General features: G+C 44.5%; 1 pseudogene; it reads left to right on the top strand.

The window, feature by feature from the left end:
• The first annotated feature begins 7575 nt into the window (after positions 1-7575).
• LOC136650678 (5S ribosomal RNA) lies at positions 7576-7692 on the top strand (annotated as a pseudogene).
• Positions 7693-8130: the final 438 nt, after the last annotated feature.

The raw sequence follows: 8130 nt of genomic DNA, 5'->3' as shown, positions 1-8130 counted from the left end.
AAGCAGGGGAAGCGGCTGCTTTGAGCCTCACGCAGCAGCAGAAGAAAAAGGAGCAGGCAGGCAGCAAAGGGGTTGGTTGCGGCTGCTTTGCACCTCCTGCTGTCGCTTGCTCCTGAGCAAGACGAAGGCTACACCCCTATCCTCATTTACCTGGGAATAAGCCCTGTTGACTATTATGGGGCTTACTTCTGAGTAGACATGCCTAGGCTTGTGCATTGAGGTGGTTGTTGCCTGCCCTGTGTGCTGATTGGGCAGCCAGAGAAACCTGGAGGAGGTCCCAGTGGTGGAGTGAGTGAGAAGAGGGAGCCAGGAGCAGGCAAGGAGGTCAGAAACAAGCGAGTCTGCTGAGGCCACCAGCCTAAGACTTGGCTGGCTAAAAGGGTCCTAAGTCCCTTTACCTTGCCACAGTTTGCCCTCAACTCCCCAAAGAGACCCTCCCTGCCTTGCCTTTGCCTTTTAGAGGAAGGGCATTGGGCCACAATCCTATCCTCACTTACCTGGGAGTAAGCCCCGTTGCCTATAATGGGGCTTACTTCTGAGTAGACATGCCTAGGATTGGGCTTTTGGTTGCACTCTTTTTTCTCAAATACAGGAGCAGGCAATTGGCACTTCTCTTCTCCCCACCCCACTCCCTCCCACAGGCACATTCCCCCCCATCTCATAATTGCAGTTAGCACCAATCTTACTGTCCCTCCCCTCACTCATCCTCATCTTGTCCAGAATCCAGAATCACTTGTCTCCCCCCCATCCAGCTGAATCCTGCAGTTGTTTCCATCATGTCTCTTCATTGCCCCTCGCCCCACATCTCTCCACTATGTGCTCAGTCTGACCTCTCTTTGCCAGCATTTTCTGGCATAACACTTTAATAACATTTTTCCTCCTTTCCATAATCACATGCACTTTTCTCTCCAAGCTTCTTGTAAGTTTCTTTGTCATGTCATGATTTAATTGTACAATTAATTTTAATGAATTAATAATGTGGTGATTTAATGTAAGTAAAAAACTGGTGGTGTGCCTTCACAATTTTAGTGCCTTGTCAGTGTGCCATGAGCTGAAAAAGGTTGAAAATGGCTGCATTAGAGAGGAGGAGAGGAGGCTGACACATAATTGGGTGAGGCGGGGTAGCATTAGGCATCTGGGAGGTTTTGGGCCGGTGCTGTCCAGAGGATAATTGGAAAGCACTTGACATAATTATACTGCTGATGTTAAGCACATCAGGCCTTGCAACTCAAACCACCTGGATGGGACATCACTTGAGAATTGTATCCAAGGTGCTCTGAGCTTTGACACCTTACAATCTAACCATTTCTGCTGCATTGTCTCTGAGTTGCATCCCCTTCTCCCAATAGCTGCTTTGGAGACATAGCCTCTTCAAGTGCACAAAGTTAGGAGACTTTCAACACAAGAAACAGTGGGAAAGTAGATCAAATGTCACAAACCAGCCATTAGATATGTTAAACATCTTGGTAAAATAATTTGAAAAGCTTCATGATTAATTATCAGTCCAGATATTTTTAACATGAATTAAAGTTTAGAGAAATGACAAAGGAACAGGTATGAAATCCTGCTGTGAATTATGAATATATCCTCATATATAGACTTTACAATCAAGATAGCAAGTTGTGATTGCACTAAATTTCCACCTGCAAAGCTTTCAGGGTTAAATGGGCAGATGGGTGGAAGTTTACTAAATCCTTCTCTTACTTACCTTTTCATGGGCTGTCAGCTTCCTGTTTCAGCTGCTTCTTTCCTGTCCTCTTTTTTCCCCTTTTCCTTAAAAAGTAGTTTCTTCCTGAGGCAGCCCAGGAGATCAGAAATCACTTAAGGAAAGTGTGGACATCATGTTGTAAAACAGTCATGCAGATTTGGCTGCGTGCATAATGTAGTCAAGTCAGAGAGAGAGAGAGAGAGAGAGAGAGAGAGAGAGGGAGGGAGGGAGGGAGGGAGAGAGCTGGAAACATTGTCCTCACTCTGAATTGAGTGACATCAATGCAAAGTCTATCAGATTTGGTTATATGATGTCACATGCTGAATAAGAATTAGGGCGCAATCCTAACCCCTCACGTCAGTGCTTTCCAGCACTGGCATAGCGGTACCAATGCGACATGTGCTGTATCCTGCAGTTGGGTGTCACTCACAGAGGCCTCCTCAAAGTAAGGGACTGTTTGTTCCCTTACCTTGGAACTTCATTGCCCTTATGTCCGTGCTTATGTCAGGGGTTAGGATTACGGCCTGAGTGCAATAATTCTTGCCCTCACTTTGAATGGGTAAGGAATCATTTTCATCCCATTTCATAGCCCCTCCCTCCCAACAATTGCTAGAAAGGCAGGATGTACTTTATGGCAAAACCGTTCTTCATAACATCTTCTCTTGGTTTGCCTCAGCCCTAAAAGTACAGGCATTGGGTGCTCATACGGATTTCATATATATCTTTTTAGGTATAGAAACTCATCCCCTTCCTAGATTAATCAAGATAAATATTCCTGTTTCTTACAAGTTTCCTAATTTTGCATATATCAAACTCAAGTCCATGTTACCTACTTTATACCTGATTTTAAATATGCCCCATGCAGGTTAGGGTTTGTCCATCAAAGTGTAGGATCTTTCCAGTAACCACCTCTGGCACTGTGTCACCTCAGATTTAAATTTTATCTGGTGCTTATCCATGGAGTCTTTGACATTGTTAGTAAACTGTTATGGACACAGATGGAGCTTAAACGGGACTTCAGAATTTCTCAGTTGGTGACCATATGGTTGATGAAATATTTAATGATCTTCCTCTGCCTACCCTCTAATTATAGAAAATCTGTTTAGAAAAAAAAAGACCATCATTGGCTTAAGAGAACAAAGCAAGTTCAAAGGAAAAAGAAAACCCCTCTGCTCTAAACTCAAACTTTAAATGAGATTGATTTTATGACTTGAAAAATATTATCATTGTCACAAGTGAACTCACTGTTCAATTTAACTTTAACCCCTCATTTTCTACCTCATTCCAGACCAGGTTGATCCCTAATCATCATGCCACCACACATTAAATATATTCCTGACCTCTCTTATCCTTAGTGAAATGTAGCACCTTTCAAAGATAAATCTAAGCTATAGACAAACAGTTTATCAGGTGCTACAAAGGGCCCAGATGGTACCATTTCAGCCTCCAGCCTGACTGAATTCTCCCCATAAAAATGAATTTCTACATATAGAAAATTAGCATTTCTAGGAGAGGTCTACAACCCTTTTTCTTTGCATCTGGTTTCCTATGTGCTGGGGGAGCACTTACAGCCCAGTCTTGAGCTTCCTGGCACCTGCTGGAGCAGCACCACCACCAAAGTGGCTACAGCTGTATCCAGCAGCCACTGGCAAGCAGGCTGGAGGTCTCCTCAGGGGAAAGGAACTTTCATCCCCTTCCCCCAGGGAAAGCCCCAAGCTCCACAATGGGGTTTCTCAAGTCTACGCAGGCTATTTTGCCAGCCCAGACTTGAGAGAGACTCTGTATTGGGCCTTTTGATACAACATGGTGTTCAGTATACCACGGAACAGAGCTCCACCAATCCCGCCCCCTCCTGCCCCAGTTCCCCAACCCCTCCCTCCACCCTTGTTCTGCCCTTCCTCCCCACCCCCCAGAGGCCACTTAGCCCCAGCAGTGGCATGTCCTCTTCCTGCTGGTGCTGGGCCTGTCACTAGCGCCAGCACTCAGCGTGTGCTGTTAACATACTTTATGGACCCAGTGCTGGGCTCAGTGCCGACACTGGCTGAGTTTAGGATTAGGCCCCGAGTCATGCAATCATCTTGAAGGATTAGGACACTTGCCCATGTGATGAGCTGTTTGTGTAGAACAGGCCTGCATAACTCATGACCCATCAAACCAAACACATTCCACCATCCAATCATGTATAAAGCCCATGTACAACTTTCCCCTTTTTGCTTCCTGGGAATGCATAAACAAGGGAGTTGTCAAGCATGTGAGAATCTACAATATATGTCTGATGAACTGTGTTTGGCTTGGTTGGTTACACATTACACTACGCAGACCTATTCTAGAAAGCCTCTAAACCTTGCAGTTGCATAACATGGGTGAAAAAAACACCTGCGAATCCTGCTAGGCTTGCCTTGCACACTGTTTTCGTAATAGAACATGAAGTGTCCAGGATGTGGTGGAACCCACATCTGTTCTGGTAAGCATTCTGTTTCAGTACGAGCCCTGGCTTAAATTTTGCAGTGCATTTGAGGAGGAACTCCAACCAACCCACAGCTGTAGGAGACTCATAAGAACTGCAAGAGGAGGGTGAAAATGGAAATGTGATCATTCCATCACCCCCAATGCAGGAATGCAGTAGAATCGCCCCATCCTACCCACTCAATCACCTTGAATCTTAGCAACAAAGCATTTTTGTGAAAATAACTCTGGAATTGACTCAGTGTATGATGGAGAGAGGTCAATGTTCTGGAAAGTTCTGGAGTAAGGGCCAACCAGAAGTGATAAAATGTTTCCTGAATTCTGCAAGGTGATCGTTAAGGTCCAAAAGCTGAGTTGTCTTTCTTTTTCTAAACTGCAGGGCAAGGAGGAGTTGCCCTCTTTGGAGACCACCATTTCCCCTGCAGTAATTCTTCATGATTAATGTGCTGGCAGCTAGTGTGTGTCTCCAGTGTGAATGGCCTCAGGCTTCCCTTCAACTGCCGTTTCTTGTTGTTACCCATGTTTCAATTATAGTAAACCCTAGCAAAGCTCAAACTAGCTATACCACCAGGGATAAGGCATTAGGTGCTCCCCTTTGGAACGTCTTTTCATCGGTGAGCGCTTTCTCTTGTATGCTGTGCCCTATCCACACCCTCCCTGAGGCTAGCTACCTACTGTGGTTTCCCAAAGGTACTTGTTTGCTTTCCTTTCATTAGCCTTTGTTACACCTGTCATGATACATAAACTTAATTTGTTCGTGGGATTCGCCTCTTAGTGTTTTCTTTCATGAAAACACCTACCGCCCCTGATTTAGCTTCTTTAATCGTATTACTTCCTTTAATCTGCTGCTTATGTCTCTGCACAAAGGGGAAAAAAACAGAGGTTTACTTTTTTCAAGCATGTCTATCTTGAAAGCATCCATTTTTGAGTGATGTCATTGTTTGCTACATTTGAATTATTTGTCAGTTTCATTATTTAGGGAAAAAAAACAACTTCACAATAGTAGTCTGAACTCAGTGTTCTTTTGGGGGAGGGATGGAGTAGGTGGGTTGGAATTCCACAGTGGCTGTTCCCCTAACATTCCACCCACCCCAGTGTTTGAAACGTCTCACCCAGTGGAAGACGATGCAGAAATCCCATAAAAAGTTTTGGTTGACCTTTGGTAGCCCCCATTAACCTTTGGCGCTAATGTAGTTTATATGTATATGTGAAGCTAAATTAGGCCATGGGTCCATCTAGCCCTTCATTGATGACACTGAAAATCAGTGGCTGTCAGGCAAAGGTAGCTTTCCCAGCTTTATTTATTTACTATATTATATTTATATACCACCTTTCTCATAGATTCAGGTGGATTGCATAGACAGGCTGACCATAAACCCTTTCCCCCTCCAATGGGATTTTACAAGCATTGTTCCATGAGAGAGACTCATAGAACCTTCCATTTCTCCAGATGTTTCCCTTCATAGTGCTGTCATCATCCTGGTTTTCCAGCTCTTGCACTTCCAAGCTTTCTTAGGCAGCTGCAAATCAAGCCGCAGACCGGTTCTCAGGATGTCATCTGTTTCTTGCTAGCTGACTCCTCTGCATTCCTTCATTCTCCTCCGCAGTGATCCGCCAGTGGCTTTGGTCTCTCATCCAAGGCTGCTGATCTTGCTTAGCTTTTTCAGCTCACCCGTTCCTAGTAAGGGAGGTGTCCCAGACTATTAACCATTATGGCTACTCTTTTCTGTACATTTTCCAGTTCCCATTTCATATCTGGAACAAATAAATATTATCAGACATCCAGTTAGAAAACACTTAGAAGAAAGTCCCAGTCAATCTGAAAGGATTTCATTCCAAGTAAATATACCAGGACCATATTTACTAATATATGCCATGAAATATGTACATCACAAAAAGAACAACTCCTCTCACTATTTCACACATTTATGTGCACCTAAACTGAACATCTGGCTAGAACTACCCTGTTGTCCAGTATAAATGATAAATGACTGGCAACTGGGTTCATAGCAAAAGAATGCTGCAAAAGTGCAATTTCATGTGGAGTTCAGGTGGTGGAGTTCAAATGGTGGAGTTCAGGAGAAGATAGAAGGGAAAGCACCTCTACCACGCAAAGAGGATTGATGCTCCAATAAGGAGATGATCTCCTGGTGTCTGGAGTCAGTCAGATAGGGCACTGGCTGCAAGATCATGCATATCAAAGGACTCTTCGGGCTGTTCTGAATCCTATGCCCTCAATATGAGTGGCAGTGACAGCACCCAGCATGTCAGCAAGGGACAGACAGGTGCTACCATGGGGGCCCATGGAGGCTTTTGCCCTAGGGCCCCCAGAACCTGGCACTAGCACCGATCTGGCTCTGTTTTCTATTTCTCTGCCATGTTGTCATTTTACTACTGAGAAGTCTTTGGAAAAGTTGAACTATTTTAAAGCAATGTTTTCCATTAACATTATTAATTGCCTTCTTAATATCCCCATCATGTGACCAATGGCAATTTTTACTCTGGCATTTATGGTGTTTATTAGCTGTCAAACCAATTACAGTCAGTTTCCTGATAGAAAAAAGCTGTACAAGTTGTACTAAAGTATGTTTTAAGCACACAAGCATATACTGCATGCAGAAAACAACTGGACCAGTCTTTCCTCACCCATTAAAGTAGCTTTACAGGAGGGCCACTTTGGGCAAGAGGAGATAGAGGATGGGAGGCCAAGCTTCTGTCTTGATGTGCAGAAAGTACACCCAAGTCCATTTACCAGCTCTTCACGTGTTAAGTCTAGTTAAGTTAAGTTCTGTTAAGTTCTAGTTAAGTTTTGTTGCCATAGTCATGACTTCTTCCGTGCATGCCTCCTGATTCTTCCAAAAGTGGGAAGAGAGTGTGGATGGAAGTGATGGCTATAGGAACAAGACTTTGGAGCAAGTCCATCTGGGAACCAGACTTGTCATAAGGCTGGGAGATTGCCACCTAGCTTGCCCACAACCACTTAGTGATTTCATGGCTAAGGTGAGATTGAAAGCTTGGACTTTTCAGCTCATAGACTTAGGTTGATAACCTAAAGCAGGGGTTCCCAAATTGTGTGTTGCGACATTCTAGGGCATCATGAGACACTCCTCAGGGCGTCGCAGGCCACCCTCCAGTTGGCAGCAAAACCGCACTACAAAATGGCAAAGGACAGTAAGAAGCTCGGCTCAGCCAGCCCAGCTCCTCTGTGCAGTTTTTGCATGCTGGAAAAGGCCTTCCTGTCCACCCTGAACCTCCTCCTGTCCTTTGCAGCATCACGTTGAGGTCTCTGAACCCAGAAGTAACTGGTGATGACATCATCACAAGTCACTGTCAGGAGCCTCAGGACAGGAGGGAGCGTCATGAGCGCTGGAAGATTGGGAAATGCTAATGTAAACACATATGGCAGCAACTGTTACCCTGCACATGCCCGATCTCTTCTGATCTCGGAAGCTAAGCAGGGTCAGGTCTGGTTAGTACTTGGATGGGAGACCGCCTGGGAATACCGGGTGCTGTAGGCTTATACCATAGTCTTTCGAGACTGAAGGTTGCCAACCATGGAGAATAAATTGCACCAAACACAATTGAACTTACTGAGCAAATGCACATGGGATTGCACTGCTAGCCCCTATGCTATACCGGAATTTAGCATGCAAGGTCTATTGGTGTCACTCTTACACAACAAAATACCAGCTCTTATAAGGCCATGTCATTTTTTCCCCTCTCAACATGGATAGGCTTTTGGCTTTCTATGACATTGGCAATGCATAAATCCCATTTATCTAATTTTTAATGAAAGTATCAAGTGCATGTTTCACAGCCACTCAAAGGGAAGAGCTGTCTTGACTTCAGTTGTCTCTACATCCACGAGGAAGTGCAGTTGAAGTGTTCAGAGGTCTGACTCTGCACTTTTGGCTAATCAGGGCAATTTTCCTGCTTGTCATGCATAACATTACTAC

Source organism: Tiliqua scincoides, chromosome 4 (assembly GCF_035046505.1).
Source record: "Tiliqua scincoides isolate rTilSci1 chromosome 4, rTilSci1.hap2, whole genome shotgun sequence".
Taxonomy (NCBI): Eukaryota; Metazoa; Chordata; class Lepidosauria; order Squamata; family Scincidae; genus Tiliqua; species Tiliqua scincoides.
The sequence above is the reverse complement of the archived record's forward strand: the minus strand, read 5'-3'. Positions and strand labels throughout refer to the sequence as shown.